This window comes from Tenrec ecaudatus, chromosome 11, assembly GCF_050624435.1.
Source record: "Tenrec ecaudatus isolate mTenEca1 chromosome 11, mTenEca1.hap1, whole genome shotgun sequence".
Classification (NCBI taxonomy): domain Eukaryota; kingdom Metazoa; phylum Chordata; class Mammalia; order Afrosoricida; family Tenrecidae; genus Tenrec; species Tenrec ecaudatus.
Window position 1 is genome coordinate 46,670,594 of NC_134540.1, and position 22,694 is coordinate 46,693,287.

A 22,694-nucleotide genomic window follows, 5' to 3' on the forward strand; every position below is an offset into this window, starting at 1 on the left:
TTATAACAAGAAGTTATATACTGAGAAAACAGCCCAGTCCAACTCAAGTCTGTAAGTCTGACACTAGTCCATAGTCCCTCTTCAGACTCTCAGCCAAGTGCAATGATGCAGAATGCAGGAAGACCACCGCCAGTGGGGGTAAAGTCTGCGTATCCAATGGCCGTGGACACATCTCCAGGGGTCAGGCAGCAAGCAGTGCCAGCCAACAGGCAAGTGAAGGCAGAGAGAGGTAGGGAGGTTCCCAGGACCCTCCTTATAAGAAGACCACGTCCACAAGGTGTCAGCTAAACTCCACCCCTACACTTTTATATATCTTCAAGTTGACATCAAAGTATGTAAGTATGACAATAATCTGTAAGCAGTACTAAAGTGTTTCTAATTGAGATCTGAAGTGGTCACGCCGAGACAATGGAATCGAACTGTAAAACCCACTGTCTCTGAGTCCAGAGTGACGCACAGCAATGCTTTTCAGGGTTTCTGAGGCTGTCAATCTTTTTATTTTATTAGGGGCTCATACAATTCTTATCACAATCCATACATATATCAATTGTGTCAAGCACATTTGTACATATGTTGCCATCATCATTCTCAAAGCACCTGTTTTCTACTTGAGCCCTTGATATCAGCTCCTCGTTTTCCCCTTCCCTCCCCACTTCCCCCTCCCTCATGAACCCTTGAAAATTTATAAATTATTAGTATTTTGTCATATCTTACACCATCCGACATCTCCCCTCATCCACTTCTCCACTGTCCGTCCCCCAGGGAAGTTTATATGTAGACCTTGTAATCTGTTCCTTCTTTCTCCCTCACCTTCCCTCCACCCTCCCTCCACCCTCCCAGTATCGCCACTCTCACCACTGGTCCTGAGGGGTTCATCTGTCCTGGATTCCCTGTGTTTCCATTTCCTATCTGTGCCAGTGTACACCTTCTGGTCCAGTCAGATAAGTAAGGTAGAATTAGGATCATGACAATCGGGGGGAGGAAGCATTCAAGAACTAGAGGAAAATTATATATTTCATCGTTGGTACACAGCACCCTGACTGGCTCATCTTCTCCCCACAGCCCTTCTGCAAGAGGATGTTCAATTTCCCACGGATGGGCCCTGGGTTCCCACTCCACACTCCCCCTCATTCACAATGCTATGATTTCATTTTTTTTTTTGTCTTTGATGCCTGATACCTGTTCTCTTCGACGCCTTGTGATCTCACAGGCTGGTGTGTTTCTTCCATGTGGACTTTGTTGTTTCTCAGTTAGATAGCCCCTTGTTTATCTTCAAGCCTATAGGACCCCAGATTCTATATCTTTTTTTAAAAGCGTAATGCATTTTAAAAGCAAGCTTAGAGGAACAGCACAGAAGACAGACAACATTAAAAACATGTACTTGCGCATGCAGGACAGCTTAGAAAATTATAGTGAATGGATGGAATCTACTGTATGATAAAAATGCTACAAACACCATTTAGTTGCCATCAATAAGAAATTTACGTGTTTTAAAAAAATCCAAATGCTGGCATTGTCCAGAAAAATTTAACAGGTTTATTTATAATTGTTATAAAGTTGAACTGCTGAAACCTGCTCACTGAAACATTTTTGAGTTGCATTAATGCTTTATGTCCCCGCATTATATTAAAAATTCACACACAAATGAAAATGAAAACCTGCCAATACCTGATTTCTGTCCCCTATTTTTTCCATTCGCAATTATATACTTAGGTACCTTTTGACCCCATGGGAAAAAACAAAAATGAAAAACCTAATGTTCAGAACTACCAGTAACAGGAAGATAATTTTTTTTCTTTAAAGAATGAAATGTTTCCCATCATAGTGGATTCTTAAGCATGCTCTCCACGTATGTGACATGCTAGCTGGATGTCTTTTGGTATAGTTGTTACACGTTTGGCATGGATAGCACACAGGTTGGTGTCTTCCAAAAGGCCAACCAGACAGGCCCCACTCGCCTCCTGCAAAGCACCAATAGCTGTACTCGGGAAGCGCAGATCTGTTTTGAAGTCCTCAGCAATTTCTCTCACCAGACGCTGGAAGGGGAGTTTGCGAATCAGAAGTTCAGTGGGCTTCTGATAGCGTCTAATTTCACGAAGTGCCACCGTACCAGGCCTGTAACGATGAGGCTTCACCCCTCCGGTAGAGGGAGGCCTTTGTAGCCAGCTGCTTCCTGGGTGCTTTACCACCGGTTGATTTGCAGGCAGTCTGCTTGTTGGGAGCGACTCAGCCTCACTTAACCCCCTTCTCCTTCAGCTGGAGCTCGGCGAGCTACAGGCAGCGCTGGCATTAGAGAGCAACAACGGTGCTGCAGCAGCTGCAAATACAATTGAAAGATCAGATTCTATATCTTTTTGACAGCCGGGCACCGTCAGCTTTCTTCACCACATTTCCTTATGCACCCACTTTGTCTTCAGTGTTCATGTCAGAGTAGGCTGGTGTGCTTCCTCCATGTGGGCTTTGTTGTTTCTTAGCTAGATGGTCGCCTGTGTATCTTCAAACCTCTAAGACCCCAGACGCTCTATCTTTTGATGAGGCTGCCAATTTTTACAAGGGCAGACAGCCTCATCTTTTTCATGCAGAGCAGCTGGGGAGTTTGAACCTCAGACCTTGCTGTCTAGTGTTCAGCACCACCATGGTGCCTATTTATACTACTTAAAAAAATAGTAAAATTTGTCTTAGGAAAAGATGATGGGGGCAGGTACCCAAGAGAGACAGGTCTTGCTTTAAAAGCAAACAAAGAAAAGTCACGAGCCTATTTTTTAGAGCAGTTTTGGGTTTACGGAAAATTTGCCATGGAGTGGATGCCAGCTCACAGTGACACTATAAGGCAGGGTAGACCTGCCCATGGGGGTCTCTCTCTCTCTCTCATACACACACACGCACATGCACCTCACTGGCATTGAATCAATTCTGACTTGTAGCTAGCCTTTATAAGACTCGATTGAAAGGCCCCAGTGAGTTTCTGAGACTATGTCTTTGCACAAGTAAAAAGTCGCATTTTTTTTCCCCCTGAGGAGCAGCTTGTGGTATCAAACTGCTGGCCTTGTGGTTAGCAACCCAAATGTATAACCACGCCGCCACCAAACCAAACTCAAACTCACTGCTACTGAATGGATGCCGACTCATAATGAACCTGTAGAACAGCTAGACTTGCCCCCCGGGTTTCCTGTACAAGAATAGAAAACCTTGTCTTTCTCCCATGGAGTGCTGGGGATTTCAAACTGCTGACCATGAGGTTAGCAGTCCTCTTGTAACCTCTATACCAGCACGGCTCCGTTATTAACTATCATTCACATTAAGGTTCATTTCCCCTTCCTTCTGGGCCCCCAGTAACCACTAATGCACATTGGTTCTATCCAGATTCCGATTCCAGATATTTCACGTAAATGGGATCATATGATATTCTCCTTTAGTTACTGACTTACAGAATTTATCATTTTTTAAATGTTCCTCAGTGTAGACTTTTTAAATTTTTCTTTGGCAGATCATGCTCTTGATGACACATTTAAAAGTACACTACCTAAAGCAACTTTTCTAGATTTTCTCCTAAGGTGACCCTCCCGAAATTGTAGTTTTGCATTTTGTATGTATCCTTATGATCCATTAAAAAAGTAGCCTGTTGCTGTCAATTAGGTGAGGGCTTTATATTTCAGACCATCAAATCTGCATCCAGCAGTTAGAATCACACCCCCCCCCCCCCAACTCTTCTATGCCATGCTACCCCCACTGATTTCTCATCTCCCTCTTACGGTCTTCCATCCTCCCTTTCACACAAACCAACAGCGGTCAATTTTCTGGTCCTTTGCTTCATCTTCCACCCTGGTCCTCCCTCCCTTGGGAACCTCCAAAATCTAGTCCCTGTGGTTTCCAAGACTTTGTCCTGGCGTTTCTCCTTAGAGTAGTGGTCTCATACAATGTTTGTCCTTTTGTGACTGACTAACTTCACTCAGCTTGTTTCCTAAATCCATGCATGTCATGTGGTGTTTGCTCATTGTTTTTTATGGAGGCATAGGATGCCATGTGTGTATGTACCAAACTTTCTTTATCCATTCTTCTCCGAGGGCCTCTGGGCTGTTTCTACCTTCGTGCCTCGGTAAACAGTGCTGTGATGAACCTGGGAGTACATCTGTCTGTGTGCGTTATGGTTCTGCCTTCTTTAGGGTGTGGACCCAGCTGGATCTCAGGGAATTTCTATTCCCAGTTATTCTGGGTAACACCATATCATGTTCCCTAATGATGGTACATATTTACAGACCCACTAGCCATGTAAAAGAGTTCCAATCTCGCCACACCCTGTCCAACATTTGTTTCCTGGTTCTGTGAATTGGATCGTCAGTGTGAGGTGAAACCTCAATGTTGCTTTGATTTGCATCTCTTGGATGGCTAGTGATTGTGGTTGTTCAGATGTTTGTTAGCCACTTCCACGTCATTGATGAACGATCTGTCTTATGATCTATTTTGAGGGGTTCATGATTTTGAATCTGGGTGCCCTATTTTTCCAGCCCCGTTGGTTGAAAAGCCTGTTCCTCCACCATTGGACTGTCTTTGTGTGACACTGGACTTTCACACATCACTTGACTGAATGGGCGCGAGTCTATCTCTGAGGTCTATTTGCAGTGACATGAAATCACTGAGGATGGCTCTTCTTGACAGTCTTTGTAACTCCCACCGAAGGATGGGCAGGAGCATGGATATAAGGTGCAGAGGATGCTAACTCTACACCCATGTCCATAGTGAAGAGATGGCGTGGGGACCAGATCTGACCCATCCAGCTACACAAGGGGGAAGGAGAGTCCAACTCCACATCTGCCCAAAGATGATCCCTATGAGGTAGAAGTTAGACATCTATCATCCATCTTTCCTTACCCTATTTCGACAGCCAGGGACCGGTCAGTCTTGCCATTCCTCTGGGTATGCAGTAGGCCATCTCAGCAGCAGGGATAGAGAATCCCATGATGAGCAGAAGGGGGAATCACACTTGGCCAGGACCGTGCAAGGAGAATCAATGGCAGGAGAGATCACAAAGAAGTAGCCAAGATCATAAGGCAGCAGCCAAGACCATAAGGCAGAGCAGCAGGTTTCCTGGTCCACCGAGAGAGCGAAGCTGAGAGACTATGGGCAGGAGGCTGGCTGGTAGAGAGGAACACCTTGTGGGCCATTGTCAGCACTAGAGGAGCATTTTACACTTGCTGCAGCAGAGACGAGGCCGAGGTGCTCCGTGGCTGAGCAGCTCAGCACCAGAGACGCGACTCCTGGGGTGGCTGAGAAGAGGCACTGCTGGGTCAAAAGGACTATGTCCTTAAGGTTTTCTTTTTCCTTAATGTTTTCTGATCCTGATTTGTGGTAACCTGTTAACTTCCCCGATACATTCCCATGATTTTTAGTGATGAATTTTGGGGGGCAGTAGATTGCCAGGTCTTTCTTCTGAGGTGCCCCCAGTGGATTTGAGCCTCCAACCTTTTGTGTAGCAACCAAGTATATTGATGGTTTGCATCACCCAGACACCAGGCAGGTATTTCTTCCTAAGCACAACCCCCCAAACCTCAAACTCACGGCCACAGAGTTGATCCCATCTCAGAATGTTCCCATAGGACTGTGCCTGTGGGTTTCTGAAAGGAACTGCTGATGGAAGTAGAAAACCTCCTCTCTCCCTCAGCACGGCTGGAGGAACTAGTTGTGCACATGCAATGGGTGATGGGAGAAAGGACGAAGACGTGCTATGCCCAGAGGGTAGATATAGATGGTTACTTGACAAATGTGCATCGAACAAAGGAAGATATAAGGAGAAAAAGTGCCCTCGGAAACTGGCAGGCCAGATGCAGTTGAAGAGTAGACCAGGCGAGGAAGACGGTTAGGACCATGAGTCAGCTAGCTGGGACCTCAGGCATCTCAAAGAGTAGATGGCACTTAATCAGGGGTCAACAGATGCTTCTTGAAAGAAGGATAAGAGACTGTCATTATAACATGGGCTATTCTCAAAAAAAGAATCTAGTTGGGAGTTTCTGTAGTCAGAAATTATAGATGGATCACTGCATTGAGCATGTAGAAACTACTGACTTGGTGCATTTTGCTGTGTGTATTCTCAACATTTGTCCTGATTCAAATCCCCTTGTCCTGTTTGAATGACTGCCCCTTGGTCTATGTCCAGGTTCTGCAGGAGCACAATCACGTGCTCTAGAATCCCCGTTCTTTGTAATGAGATGACGTAAACCAAACCAAGACCCATTACCTTGGAGTCAATTCTGACTCACAGGGACCCTATAGTTCAGGGCAGAATTACCCCTGTGAGTTCCTGAGACTCACCCCTCCTGGAGTAGCGAGCCTTCTGTCTCCTGTGGGGTGGCTAGTGCTTTCAAACTGCTTGGCTGCACATATACAGAACTCCTTGTCGATTTTAAAACACAGCCCTTTCCAGAGGCAGGGAGGACACAAATGAAGTAACCCCTTCTCAGCAGGCCACACACACTCATTTATTTAGTAGGTCACAGATACTTTATTTGCTTAGCTTATTTCCTGACCAAGCCTGTGGCCTTACCTTCTCTTTTTTTTCCCCATTTGAAAGCAGTCACTGTTTTATTAAGAGACCAGATCACAAAAATAATCATGGCAGACGGATACCTTAGTTCATCCTTCTAATAGGTCTGTGGATCTGGTCTTCCCTGCTGCCTGCATCCCTACCTTCTAGGACATGGGTGGTCTTTTTCTTCATCCCACCTCATAGAGAAGATAATTTGAAGGGCCACGGAAAGTTATTTGCTTCTTTGAAACGTTTCCCAACAGTATAGATCTCATGAATCCGATCCTCCATGCAGATGATGCCATATTTACCAAAAACTGTGCAATACGCTTCTTCTTTTTTTATTACAATTTTCTATTTATTTTTGGTGGGAATATGCACAGCAAAGACACTTTAAAAATAAGTGATTCTATTGGGGGCTTGTACAAAGATGAACTTTCAGCAGTTTGTACATATACATTTCAATGGCATTGGTTACATACTTCACATTGTATCACCATTCCTATCACCTCTGTCCATATTGTTTCATTCCCCTTTTCTTTCTAACCCTTAAAAACGTTCACATCTGTGCTTCATAAAGTTATTATTGTCAGGGGTAGAGGACTGTAACTCAGGGACTGGTCAGTTTTGCCATTCCTCTGAGTATGGGTGAGCCAGCTAAAGAGCATGAAGGGAGGAAATTGCACAATCATCCAGCAAGGCTCCCAGAGGAGCATGTGTGAGAGAACCCTCCCGAACTGGCCCAGACACCAGAGGACACATCACGCCAAGATCTTACCACACAGAGCAGCGGAGCCTGACAGACTGTGCGGTAGAGCAGAGCAGCAGCATTGAGACCACAAACCGTAGGCCCTCAGAACCAAGCAGAGGTCGTAAGAATATGGGGCTGAGAGGCTAGGTTCGGAGAGACTTGACTACTGGCTGAGAAACTGACCCTTACTTGTGGCAAACTTGCTAATTTCCCTATTAAACCCCATTAATCACTAAGAAAAAAAAGTTATTATTGTCAGTTTGATCAAATACATATAATTCCTGAAATATAAACACTAGTCAATGAAAGCATACTTTATTGTTTTTTTTACATTTTATTAGGGGCTCATACAACTCATCACAATCCACACATATACCTACATCAATTGTATAAAGCACATCTGCACATTCCCTGCCCCAATCATTCTCATTTGCTCTCCACTTAAGCCCTTTGCATCAGGTTCTCTTTTTTTCCCCCTCCCTCCCCGCTCCTCCCTCCCTCATGTGCCCTTGGTAATTTATACATTGTTATTTTGTCATATCTTGCCCTATCCCGAGTCTTCCTTCCCCACCTTCTCTGCCATCCATCTCAGGACCAGGGGTGTAAGGGGCGATGCTGGGAGAGTGGAGAGTGAGTGGGTTGGAAAGGGGGAACTGATGACAAGGATCCACATGTGCCCGCCTCCCTGGGAGACGGACAGCAATACGCTTCTTATTGATTTTGCCATCACCACGCTTGTAGATGAGTTCATTCACCGACTTCAGGTTTGGGGACCCCATGCAATGTATGGTCCCACAATCCTCAGCAGGTTAATTGAAGCCTTGTTAAGCTTAACAAAGGTGCCATTGAAAATCTGGCGAAGGCGGAGAAGCTTACACTTTTCAAACCTTTGGGCTCACACCATTGATACCTCTGATCCTGATAACAAACGCCAGCGTGGGCTCTCCGGGCACATAGAAGCTGCCAGCTTTTCTTGCCATCTGAGCCATTCAGATTTCAGTTCTGTCCATCTGCCTGTGTTCCTTGTGATAGTGCTTAGCTTTCTCATAGATAAGCTTCCTCCTTGCCTTTTGAAGCATCTTTGGGGCAAACGTCTTTCTTAGGCGTTTGATCTTTAGTTCTGCGAAATTCTTTTGGGTTTTCTTAAGGGTCTCTGGAACAGCTCTCTTAGGGCTGCCAATAAATGCCCAAAGGGCACATCACTCTGCTATAAGCCTCCGTCCTCGGGTACTCAACTATAATTCTGTGTATAGCAAACCTAACTCTCACAATTGAGTGTCTGGAGTCACCCCACTCCACAAGCCAGCCTCCTGTCAGAAGACACACAGCTTCACTTGCTCTGTGGGCAGGGAAGACCACTGTTTTGTCTCAGCTATGACGCTTGGTTCTGCTGCTGCTACTCTCTTCTGCCACCTTGAGGCATTTCAGAAAACATACCTGGAAATCTCCTGAAAGGCCTTGACAACAGCATGGAGCACACATGGGATCATCATGACTTGACAGCAAATAATAACATGCTGAAAAGAAATTTCTGGTTTTTCAAGCCACTTAAGTATGCTAGGTCTGTTACAGTATCATTAAGAAACGAACTCATTGCCATCAAGTCGATGCGACTCACAGCAACACTGCAGAACAGAGTAGAACTAACTACCCCTGTGGGTTGTTCAGGCCGGGACTCTTCGCAGGAGAGAAAGCCTCATCTTTCCCCCATGGAGAGGTTGCTGGGTTCAAACTGCTGACCTAATGAATAGCTCTCTACTCCACCAGGGCTCTCTCTGAGACAGGGAGGCACTGTTCAAACAGGAAATACTAACAGGACATCCAGAGTGAGGTATTTACCCAACAGACAGAATGCAGGCTCGAAATCGGGCTTGATACTGGAGGCGGGTTTGGAATCCCCTGCTTGGTGTTAATAACGGCAGGGACAGGAGCAGGAGCATTTGTTAATTCTGAAACTGCTGCCTAGCACACAGCAAGTGGTGAGTGAATATGCCTCCTTGCTGTTGATGCAGAAGCCGAAAGAATCATCTAGAAAACCCGCTTTTAGGAGGAAGAGCAAGTATCCATGGAAGATCCAGGCAAGGACTAGGAGGCACTGGCAGAATCCCTGCGTTCTTCAGGGTCCTCGGAGACCTAAGGAGGGAAAGTTAAGGAGGAGAGGGTGCTCCATGCGAATGTGAAGTGCGGCTGCGAGTTAAAGGAGACCGTGGATGGGGAAGCGCTCTGGCTGTGGCGGTGCTTAACCTGCAAGCTCCGCGGAGGAAGGTGTTTCCATCCGCGAGAAGACTGCCTGGAGGAGGGGGCATAAAGGGGAGCTTATAGCATTGATGACTGCGCAGCTCCGCTTGATGGGATTGAGTGACAGAATTGCATGTGACTGGAGAGAGTGGATTGTGTAAGATATGGCACACACACAAAAAAGACTAGGGGTTCCTAGGAGGTATGGTGGGGGAGGGAGGGGACAAAGGGGAGTTGATATCAAGTTCATGAAAAAACAAAATGTTTTGAAACTGATTATGCTAGCAATTGCACAATACTGCTTGATGTGATTGAAGTATGGAATGTTATGCTACCTGTAGGTGCTCCCAATAAAATGATAATAAATAAAGAAGACTGTTACTTCGTGGAGTTCAATAATAAATATTGAACAGATGAATGGTGCTGTTCCAGAGAACACTGTCAGAGAACCTCTGGCAGAAGCGGAATCTTCGGGAACAAGTAGTTGATTCTTTCCTTGACTCCCTCACTGCCTTCAGTCCATGCCGACTCTGAGCCTGTAGGACAGGGGACAGCTGCCCCTGTGAGTTTCCCAGACTGTAAGGCTTTTAAAATAAAAATCTTAAATTACAGTTGAATTATTTTGTCATGTTGTTTATGTAATATATTTCCATTAATATTTTAAGCTTTATTAGCATATACTTCACATATCATCCAACTCTAATAGTTCAATCATATCAAGAAGAGTTGTACAGACAGTAACTCTTTATGAAAGCAGTCTCATTTTTTAAGTTTTATTAGCACTTTATCCATGTCATACAATTTAATAAATAATTCAAGCATATCAAGAAGAGTGGTACAATTGTCACCATATTCAATTCTAGGACATTTTCTTCTTTCTTGTTATTATTCATGTATTATTATTTTTTCTAACTGTGGCAAAAATATACACGAGATAACATTCTCCAATTCCACAACTTCTACTTGTATAATTCAGTGTCATTGATCATACTCTTTGGGCATGCTGTATTGTCGCTACTGCTATCCTTCTACCTCCATTGACATAAACCCAATGTCCCCTATTCAAAAACTCTTTCCCCTTCACCTATGGTAACCACGGTCAAGTTTGGCTTGTTTTTTTTTTTTTTCATGGTTGTCTTGAGATAGTATTCACATATCATATACTTCTATGGTTAAATTGTCTTTAAAATGAGGTGTATAATTACAGTCAGTTCTAAAGCCACCCCCTGTCCCCAGCCTCATTTTTAACTTCCAAGGAGTGGCTGGTAGTTTTGAACTACTGTACTTGCGCTTAACCACCAGGGAAGAAACTAAATTATCTCTCATTCTGCCCACTCACAGTCAGAGTGAGCTTAAAAAAAGGAAAATAAACCATGTCACTTCCTTGCTTATGATGTCTCAATAGCTTCCCACTGAACATGGAATAAAAGTAATCTAAGCATTTAGCTAAGACTGACAAGCTGTGCACAACCCGGCCTATCTTTTCAACAAGGCTGCACAGCACTGTACCCCAGCCATACTCGAACCTGCAGCTCTTGCCTGTCCCTTTTACCCTTTGACGAGGCCAAGCTTGTTCTGCACCAGTCAGTACCTTTGCATTTGCTTCCCTTTTCCTAAGGAGCTTTGGTGGCACAGTGGTTAAGCACTTGGCTATCAACGGGCAGGTTGGTGCTTCAGAGTCACCAGCAGCTCCATGGGAGAAAGAGGTGGTGGTCTGTGACATCAAGATGACAGACAGCCTTGGGAAATCTATGGGGCAGTTCTGTTCTGACCTATGGGGTTGCTCTGTGTCAGAATGTGATGTCAATGGAGGTTTGAATCTCTTTCCCAGAACGGGCCACCCCCCCACCCCCTTTACCTGGTGAGCTCTTTTCCTGCTCCCAGGCTCTCTGCACACAGCCTGACATCCTCACAGGGGAAGTGCTAATCTGTCTGAGCACTTGGTTTAAAGCTGTCCTATCACCCCACTCTCCTCACGGCCTTGCTTGATTTCTTTTATAAGATCCACCATGCTGAGGACCACATAGCCAGCCCCACTATGAGACATGGTGCCCCTCACTTCCCCATTGCTCTACAGGGGACAACACTGGAGACACAGTGTGGGAATTGCACCCGATCTGATCCTGCCACACTGAGACAAAACACTAAGGGGATGCAACAGAACAGCAAGGGAATGGAGTGGCAAGGTCCCCAGGGAATGCTGAAGGTGGACTTTGGGGCCAGGGCATGGTGCCCCAACAGACTGGACTGGAAAACACTCCTAAAGGCCAACAAACGATCTTTGAACTAACTACAAGCTTTTCTTTCTTGTTGTGTTTTATTCTTTGTCATTGGTTTGTTGTTGTTTTGTTGTATATTGTTGCTTGGTTTTGTTCTGTCTTGTTTTTGTGCATGTTATTACCTCCGCAGGTCTGTCTAAATAAGATAGTCTGGATGCTCAATCTGGAGGAGAAAACAATGGGACCAACAGTTCTGGGGGGACATGGGAGAGGGGGAAGTGGGGGGAAAGGTAGTGGTGTTAACAAACCCAGGGACAAGGGAACAACAAGTGATCCAAATTGGTGGTGAGGAGGGTATGGGAGGCCTGGTAGGGCATGATCAAGGGTATTATAACCAAGAGAAATTGCTGAAACCCAGGTGGGGACTTAGCAAGATAGTGGGATAGGAGGAAAGTCAGGGAAATAGAGGAAAGAGCTGGGAGGCAAAGGGCATTTATAGAGGTCTAGATAAATACATGTATATATGCAAATAAATTTATATATGAGGATAGGGAAATAGATCTATGTGCATATATTTATTTATAGGTTTAGTATTAAGGTAGCAAAAGGACATTGGGCCTCCACTCAAGTACTCCCTCAATGCAAGAATACTTTCTTCTATTAAATTGGCATTCTATGATGCTCACCTTCCCAACACAACTGCTGAAGACAAAGCGGGTGAATAAGAAAATGTGGTGAAGAAAGCTGATGGTGCCTGACTATCAAAAGATATAGCATCTGGGGTCTTAAAGACTTGAAGGTAAACAAGTGACCATCTAGCTCAGAATCAACAAAGCCCACATGGAAGAAGCACACCAGCCTGTGTGATCATGAGGTGCCGAAGGGATCAGTTATCAGGCATCATTAGAACAAAAAATCATAACATTGTGTGCTCACTTCATGATATGATCACTCAAGACAAACGGGTGAATAAGCAAATGTGGTGAATAAAGCTGATGTTGCCTGGCTATCAAAAGCTATAGCGTCTGGGGTCTTAAAGGCTTGAAAGTAAACAAGCGGCCATCTAGCTCAGAAGCAACAAAGCCCATATGGAAGAAGCACACCAGCCTGTGTGATCATGAGGTGTTGAAGGGGTCAAGTAACAGGCATCATCAGAATAAAAAATCTTACCATAGTGAATGAGTGGGGGAGTGCGGAATGGAGACCCAAAGCCCATTTGTAGGCCACTGGACATTCCCTTACAGAAGGGTCTCGGGGAGGAGATGAGCCAGAGAGGATGTGTCATAACAATGATGAAAAATACAACTTTCCTCTAGTTCTTAAATGCTCCCCCCCCCCCACTATCATGATCCCAATTCTACCTTGCAAGTCTGGCTAGACCAGAGGATGTACACTGGTACAGATAGGAACCAGAAACAGAGGGAATCCAGGGTGGATGATCCCTTCAGGACCAGTGGTGTGAGTGGCAATACTGGGAGCATAGACAGAGGGTGGGTTGGAAAGGGGTAACTGATTGCAAGGATCTACATGTGATCTCCTCCCTGGAGGACAGACAATAGAAAAGTGGGTGAAGGGAGACGTCGGATAGGGCAAGATCTGACAAAATAATAATTTATAAATTATCAAGGGTTCATGAGGGAGGGGGGAATGGGGAGGGAGGGGCAAAAATGAGGAGCTGATGCCAGGGTCTTAAGTGGAGAGCAAATGTTTTGAGAATGATGAGGGCAATGAATGTACAAATGTGCTTTACACAATTGATGTATGTGTGGATTGTGATAAAGAGTTGCATGAGCCCCTAATAAAATGATTTAAAAAAAAGATTCACCATGCTCTGAAAGGACCTCTCCTCATTTGTGTATATAAGGGTCAGTAAAAAAGTACTGCTACTAAGTTTCTCATTTATACATGGAGGCGCTTGTTTCAAACCAAACATGTTCACACATGCCTCTGTGACTAGTGGGTGCTGCAGACATGTTCTTTCAGTTATGCACTTGTCTCCTTTCCTGCCTTGAAAAAGTACAGTCCAAATGGTGGCCACCAAGAACACCAGCGGGGCCTGTTCCTTTCAAGGGCTGAGAGATCAGTTCAGCAGCTTCTACTGACTTACTGGGGAACCCAAAGGGATCATCCTGATAGATTTAATGAAGGGCCCAGGATGATGATTGGGGCTTATTATGAAGAAATCTGTTGACATGATTGAACTATTGAATTGTATGATATGTGGATTAAGTGCTAATAAAAGTATTACAAGTTTTCAGAAGAAAATGGAACATTATATTCATGAGAAACAGGCCAAGATAGTTGTGCCAAGGAAATCCCCCCCATCTTGACAAGGGATCTGCTCATTTTCTGGGGCAGCCAAGACTGTCCTGCAAGACTCACACTGGCAAACCAGACCCCATCCTACAAGACTCACACTGGCAAACCAGACCCCATCCTACAAGACTCACACTGGCAAACCAGACCCCATCCTGTAAGACTCACACTGGCAAACTGTACCCCTTCCTGCAAGACTCACACTGGCAAACCAGACCCCATCCTGCAAGACTCACACTGGCAAACCAGACCCCATCCTGCAAGACTCATACTGGCAAACCAGACCCTATCCTACAAGACTCACACAAGCAAACCAGACCCCATCCTACAAGACTCACACTGGCAAACCAGACCCCATCCTGTAAGACTCACACTGGCAAACTGTACCCCTTCCTGCAAGACTCACACTGGCAAACCAGACCCCATCCTGCAAGACTCACACTGGCAAACCGGACCCCATCCTGCAAGACTCATACTGGCAAACCAGACCCTATCCTACAAGACTCACACAAGCAAACCAGACCCCATCCTGCAAGACTCACACTGGCAAACCAGACCCCATCCTACAAGACTTACACTGGCAAACTGTACCCCATCCTACAAGAATTAAACTTGATAAACCATATCTCACCCACCATACAGCCTAGGTAGTATTCCTTTAGACGTCTTTATGTTCCCTGAATTCAAACAGCATTGAAAAGGTACACAGTTTGAACCTTGGGGAGGCCCAAACGGCGGTTTTGATGTGGTGTAAATCCAAGAGGGTAGAATTCTCCAGCGAAGGGTGAGAGAGCTGGAAGCACTGGAAAAGTATACAGATCTAATGGAGGGCATGTTGAGACACAATAACTTCACATTTTGAAATTTTTGTTTAATAAAGTTTTCATAGAAGTCTTGGTGGCATAGTGGTTACAAGTTGGGCTGCTACAAAACCAGCAGCCTCATGAATGGAGAAAAGATTGACGTTTCCATGGGTTTTGTCTTACTTGGATCCACCATCGGTGCTCAGAGAAGCAGCAGTCAAGAGATCACCTGCCGCACTGTATTGGGTGAACCTATGGCATAAGCTCTGTGTTGAAAAGCAGGGGTGTTTTTTGAGGGCTAAAGTGTGCCAGACCTACCCATGCTTTTTCAGTTTCCTCAGATGCATGTGAACGTTGGACACTGAGTAAGGAAGACTGAACTAGGATCTATACATTTGAATTAGGGCATTGGAAGTACCATGAATTGCCAAACAAACAAACAAACCTGTTTTGGAAGAAGGACCATCAGAAAGCTCCTTAGAGGTACATACTCTGGACTTGTTTTCAGGAGAGACCGGTCCCTGCAGAAGGAGATCAGGCTTGGTACGGTAGAGGGGCAGGAAAAAGAGGAGGGGCCTAGATGAGATGGATTGATGTAGTGACTACAGCAATGGATTCAAACATAAGAACAATTGTGAGGATGGTGCAGGACGGGGCAGGTTGATATGAGTTAGAACTGACTCAGCAGCACCTACTACCACCACCACCACCACCTACCACCTCTACCACCACCACCTCCACCACCACCATCACCACCACCACCACCACCACCAACAACAACAACAAAGGTTTCTCTGATTTAGCAGCAACTTTTTGAGTTTCCTTGTATGTTTCTGGTTTGCATCCTCCCATGAGAATGTAAGCTACCTAAAAGAGAGAGAGAATGCAAATAGCAGAGCATAATACATTTCCAATGAGGAAGTGCTCTGGAAAGCAGGAGGGGGTGGGATCAAGACTACAATTGGGGGAGTGGGGTGTCATTTGTTCTTCAAAACTGGGAGCAAGGAAGGTAGGAGAGAGCAGGAATACGACCAGGCCTGAGGCGTGATGCAGTCAGAAATCTCAATTCTTTCCCATCAGCCTTTAGTTATGTGGTTAAATTGGTTGTAGAACTAGCAGCAAACTCTGCCAGCTGGCTGTTTAAGATGTTCTGTGGACATGGGTGGATAAAGCCCTTCCTAAACTCTTTTCCCCTTGGCTCTACAAAGCTCAGCAAGAGAATCACGGGACCATATCATGCACATCAGTAGTGCTTTGGGAGCTAGTAAGGACTGTACAGATGATGTTACTGTGAGATCACTCTGGGTGTGATTTTGCAGAAGGTACAAGGCTGCCTGAGTCATCAGGAAGGAACATTGTGGAGGACGCCCGTCAGGCCCAAGAGGCTACAGCCTCCTGAGAGGCAGCTTTCACCACGGTCAGGAGAAATGAGCTCAGTTGTACACAGCTCGGGCTTTAAATTTTTTGCCCAAGGGCTTTAAAATGACTGGGCATTAAATTTTCACAACTGGGCTGTGAAACAGATAAAAATTATGTTATTATCATGCCATTTTTCTGTTCCCAGGTGAAAATAAGAGTTGCTCCAGACTAAACAGGAAGTCAGTCATGAAATCCTAGTCAGTGCTGATGGAGGCTTTCTGATTGTGCTTCCGGTTGCTTCCTTTACACATGGCAAGGTTCAGAATGAGATCTCCAGCGAGCCCGTTGGCTTGGTTTTCCTTGTCCCTTCTCTCCCGTCAGCCCCTTGCTGTGGTTCAGACTGTGAGCTACCGACGCGTGAGACAGAGGAGAACTCCCCCAGTGTGTCCCAGGCTGTCCACTGTTCTCAGTTTTCTCCTGCACAGTGGGCTCATTGCTGGGTTCAGAGTGGGTTTTTCCTCTGAGTGGGTTCATTGCTGACCTCTCCACCTCAACCACTTTGCCACCAGCGCTCCTCCACTCGCTCCTTCTTTAGACCTCAACCTTTTAATTAAGTCACCTCCTTAATTTAAAAGACTCCCTGAAGCTTTCTCCCATCACGAACCAAGTCATGCTATCCCCTCCAGAGCCAATGGGTCGATTCTCACTCATAGCTACCCTATAGAATAGACCTGTTCCATGGACTATCTGAGGCTGTAAATCTTTACAGGAACAGACAACCTCATCTTTCTCTTTAGGAGCCAATGGTAGGTTTGAACTGCTGGCCTTCTGATTGGCAACCCAATGCTTAGCCCATGGCACTGCCAGGGCTCCTGAACTCAAGCAATAGGTAAGAAAATCAAATAAGTTCCACACCAGTTTTGATTAATCCAGTTAAACCAAGTCCCTTGCTAAGTTGATACTGATTGTAGTCAGTTAAACTCAATCATGCTTCAATTACCCTGATAGTTTCAAGCACATGCATAAATTAAGATCCAGAACCTATATAATAACTTGGAACACCTAATACTGATATACTTCTTAGTATTAACTCACACTATAGAGGTGGTTTTCCTTGTCACCTGTACATATATCTGAGTCTTCTTTAGATTCACACATATTATATTAATTTACTGCCTTCTATGTAGTTACAGTGACTTAAGTGCCAGAGTTTACAATAAAGAGGGAGGATAGTAGTTGGAAAATGTAGTCTTGGTGATAGAAAAAGCTGGGGATCATAGTTAAAAATTCACAAGAGCAATGACTTATTCACTGCAAATACCTTTTTACCCCAATCCCAACTATGTGGACAGCTTCCCCTCCCCCCAGAAGAATTTATTTCAGAGGATAGCACTGAAGCTACAGTTCAGGGAGAGGAACATGTCTAATCAGAGCACACAGGAGCAGATGAAGGGGGAGGGAGAGAGAGTGGAACATATCCTGACCCAGCAACCTTGAGGATGATATTCCTGCTCAGAGCAGCCAATGCACAGAGAGGACCATAGGACCAGTCCCACTATGAGACATGACATCCCTCACTGATCCATGGCACTATGGGGGACAACTCTGGAGACACAGTGTGGGAATTGTGCCTAATCTGACCCTACCACACCCAGGCAAAACACTTTACAGGTGTGCAACAAAACAGCAAGGGGAGCAGAGCAATGAAGTCCCTGGGGAAAACCAAAATTAGACTTTGGAGCCAGGCATGGCACCCCATCAGACTCGACCAGAAAACATTCCTAAAGGTCAATCAATAAACAGTCCTTGAACTATTTATAGGCTTTTCTTTTTGTTGTTTTGTTTTTTTGTTGCTTTGTTTCACTCTGTCTTGTTTTTGTGCATATTATTATCTCTGCATTTCTATCTAGATGAGGCGGGATAAACAATCTGGAGGAGAAAACGATGGGACCGACAGTTGAGGGCAGGGGGCACGGGTACATAGGAGAAGGGGAAGTGGGTGTTAATAAACCCAGGGACAAGGGAACAACAAGTGATCTAAAATCGATGACCAGGAGGGTGTAGTAGGCCTGGTAGGGCTTGATCAAGGGCAATGTAACCTAGAGGGATTACTAAAACCCAGATGAAGGCTGAACATGATAGTGGGACAAGATGAGAGTAAAAGGAAGTAGAGGAAAGAAGTAGGAGGCAAAGGGAAGTTATAGAGGTCTAAATACAGGCATATACATATGTAAATATATGACAACAGGGAAATAGATATATGTACACAGATTTATAGGTTTAGTATTAAGGTAGCAGATGGACATTGGGCCTCTACTCAAGTACTCCTGCAACACAAGAACACTTTGTTCTATTAACCTGGCATTCCATGATGCTCACCTTCTCGACATGATCGCAAAGCAGGTGCATAAGCAAATATGGTGAAGAAAGCTGATGGTGCCTGACTATTAAAAGATATAGCATCTGGGGTCTTAAAGGCTAGAAGATAAACAAATGGCCGTCTAGTTCAGAAGCAACAAAGCCCACGTGGAAGAAGCACACCAGCCTGTGTGATCATGATGTTGATAGGATCAGGCATTAAAGACCCAGAACAAAAAAACATATCATAGTGAATGAGTGGGAGTGTGGAATGGAGACCCAAAGCCCATCTGTAGACAACTGGATATCCAGTAGGGCCGTGAGGAGGAGACAAGCCAGTGAGGGTGCAATTATAGCACTGATAAAACATACAACTTTCCTCTATTTCTTTAATGTTCTCCAACTCCCACTATCATGACCCCAATTCCACCTTAAAAATCTGGCTAGACCAGAGCATGTACACTTGTGCAAATAAGAACTGGAAACACAGGGAATTCAGGATAGATAAAACCCCTCAGGACCAATAACATGAGTAGTGATACCATGAGGGTAGGGAGAAGGTATGGGGAGAAAAGGGGAACTGGTCACAATGATCTACATATAACCCCCTCCCAGGGGGATGGACAACAGAAAAGTGGGTGAAGGGAGATATGGGTCAGTGTAAGACATGAAAAAAAATAATTTATGAATTATTAAGGGTTCATGAGGGGGGGAGGGAAATAAAAAAGAGGAGCGGATACCAAGGGCTCAATAGAAAGCAAATGTCTGGAAAAGGATGATAACATATGAACAAATATGCTTGATACTATTGATATATGGAATGTTATGAGTTGTAAGAGCCTCTAATAAAATGATCTTTTAATAAAAATTAAAATAATGCCAACATTAATAAGACAAGAAAGAAACAAAGACCAAAGTGGATGTCAGAAGCAGCTCTGAAACTTGCTCTTGGATGTAGAGTAGCTAAAGCAAATGGAAGAAATGACAAAGTAAAAGTGCTCAAAAGAACATTTCAAAGGGCAGCTCAAAGGATAAATGTGCAAAGACCTGGAGTTAGAAAACCAAAAGAGGAGAAAATAATCAGCTGAAAGACATGAGGAACATTGTGAAGCCTTGAGTTGTGATCTTGAAGGATTCTATGGGCAAAGCACACCACTGTACAGGTTACGGGTTGGGCTGCGATCTGCATGGTTGGCAGTTTGAAACCAGCAGCAGCTCCAAGGGGGAAAGACTGGGCTTTCTAATATCATAAACAGTTATGGTCTTGGAAACCCACAGTGGGTCACTATGAGTCAGCATTGACTCGATGGCATTGAGTTTAGTTTTGAGGCTATGGACAAAATATTGAACTATGCAGGATGCATCAAAAGAAGATGGAAAGAATTCAGAGTCATTATACCAAAATGAATTGGCCTGCATTCAACCATTTCAAGAGATATCATAACATCAATTTTGAAGGAAGAACTTCATATGCACTGAAGATATTAGAGTTAAACAGGGCTCCAGGAATTGACAGAATACTGATAGAAACGTTTCAACAAACTGGTGCATAGCTGGAAGCACTCACTCGTCGATGCTACAAAATTTGGAAGCAGCTATCTAGCCAACTGACTGGAAGAGATCCACACCTGTGCTCATTCTAAAGAAAAGGGACTCCCCCCCAAAAAAAAGGACCCAATAGAATGAAGAAATCATTAAGCAATATTATAATATCACATGCAATTGAAATCTTGCTGAAGATAATTTAAAAACATGGACATCAATACATGGTGAGATAGTTTATTGTGCCAGCCTGGTCGATAAACACAAGTGGGATTAATTGAAGCTGGAGAGAGAATGGCTCGGTGAGCCTCGCCTTTCTTGTCTCTCGCTCTTTAATCATCGGACCAGTGTGCGGCTGCCTTGCTTGTTCTGTGCCTCAATTTAAAGGGTACACTACCTGTGGGACGCCTAGCCTGTGTCACTGTAAGTTGAGGTTCCTTTAAGACTACATGATTGAAATTTACATCTCTGGAGCTGGGGACTGATAGTTGGTGACCTGGCTGACAGTTGGTGACCTGCCTTGCGGTTTGCTGCTTTTTCTGGGACAGCCTAGCTCTCTCTCTACAGAGGACTACCTGGCAGCTCTCAAGACTTGGACTGCTAGTGTCTCCCAACTCTCTCACAGGAATGAGTTGCACTGAGCCATTTGTGCCGCTTTATAATTTAACTGTTCATTTCCTGTATTTTATATCTATCTGTATACAATTTAACAGTTCATTTCTTGTTATATATCTTAACTATCTTTATAAATATAATTATCAGCAATCTGGTTTTATCTCTCTAGAGAACCCTGTCTAATACACATGGACAGGAACTTCCAGAAAGTCAAGTTGGATTCAGATGAGGACATGGAACAAAGTATCACCATTGATGCCAGATGGATCATGGCTGAAAGCAGAGAATACCAGAAAGATGTCTACTTGGGAATATGCAAAAGCCTTTCACTGTGTAGATCCTAACACCAATGAGAAGACTATAAATTCCAGGACACTAATTATGCTTATGGAGAATCTGTACATATACTAAGAAGCAAAACAAGGGACTATTGGGTGGTTTAAATCAGGAGCCCTGGTGGTATAGTGGTTATGCATTGGGCTGTTAACTGCAAGGTCAGCAGTGCAAAACCACTAGCTGCTCCTTGGGAGAAAGGTGGAGCTTTCTACTCTCATCAAGAGTCTCGGAAACTCCCAGGGGTAGTAGTACCCTGTTCTAGAAGGTCACTATGCGGCAGCATCAACTTGATGGCAGTGAGTATGGTCTTGGTTTTTAACTCAGGAAAGGGGTGCTTCAGGGTTGTATCCTTTCACTCTACATATTCAATCTGCGTGCTAAGGAAATAATGTGAGGAGCTACGTTATATGAAGAAATCAGCATGAACATTAGAGGAAGGCTCACGAACTACCTTTGATTATAAATGACACAACCTTGCTTGCTGAATGCAAAGAGAACTCAAGCGCTCAGTTCTGAAGATCAGCGACTGCCACCTTCAGCATGAGTTAAAACCCAGTGTCAAGAACAAAGACCTCACCACTGGGCTTCTAGATAACATAATAAGTGGAGAAAAGATTTCAGTTGTCAGGTATTTAGTTTTTTACTTGGATAAACAGTCATCCCTTAGGGATACAGTAGCAAGAGATCTAATGAAGTATTGTGCGGAGCAAACCTGCTGCATGGGACCTCTTTAAGTTTCTCAAGTGGGAAGAGAATGCTTTGAAATTGATGATGGCAGCAAATGTGCTTGACACACTGGATGAATGGTTTGTGATAAGAGATGTAAGAGCCCCCAATAAAAGTATTAAAAAAATTAAAGTGTTAAGTAACAAAGATGTCACTTTGAGGACTAAGGTATGCCTGATCCAAGCTCAGGTAGTTTCAGTTGCCTCCCATGCATATTTGGAAGCTGGACAAGAAAGAGTAAGAGGCCTGGAGAAATATTGATGCACTTGGATTACGGTGTTAGCAAATATTGGAAGTACCATGGGTTGACAGAAAAACAAACAAATCTGTTTTTAAGGAAGTGCATCCATAATGTTTCTTAGGAGTGAGGCTGGTCTCACATCAAAAGGACGTGTTATGTGGAGAGACCAGTCCCTGGAAAAGGTCATTGTGCTTGGTTGAGGGTCAGGGGAAACAGAGGGAGGTGCCTGCATAATCTATTCTGAGATGCATCGGGTAGCTATGAGATGGTGCACAGCCACTGGGGTTAGGGTTAGGGAGCTCCAGAACTTCTCATTACTCTCCCAGCACTTCAACAACTGCGCCACTAGAACGCTCATGGCCTCACGTGCCTGATGAATGTTTCCTTTGCACGGAATAGAAACGACTTCATCCAAAGTCTAACGCGAAGGTGTTAAGAAGGGTTTCGTTTGGACGGAGCAATGTATAAATAATCTCAGTATGAAGGAACGAACATGATCTTGGGCCCAAAGCCTCCTCAACGGAGCACAGGAAAAGTCAGTCTGCGGTTCAGGATACCTGGGGGCCGCGAGGATCCGGGGACAGTTCGCGCCCGGAATCTGAGGGCAGACGCCATGCCGACGCCGGGGCCGCGTACGCGCATGCGCACGCCCCTCCGCGGGCGGGGGCGG

At 44.7% G+C, this 22,694-nt stretch overlaps 1 pseudogene; it reads right to left on the minus strand.

Moving 5' to 3' along the window:
* Positions 1-1,832: 1,832 nt before the first annotated feature.
* Positions 1,833-5,065, minus strand: LOC142461619 (histone H3.3C-like; annotated as a pseudogene).
* Between the last annotated feature and the right edge of the window lie 17,629 nt (positions 5,066-22,694).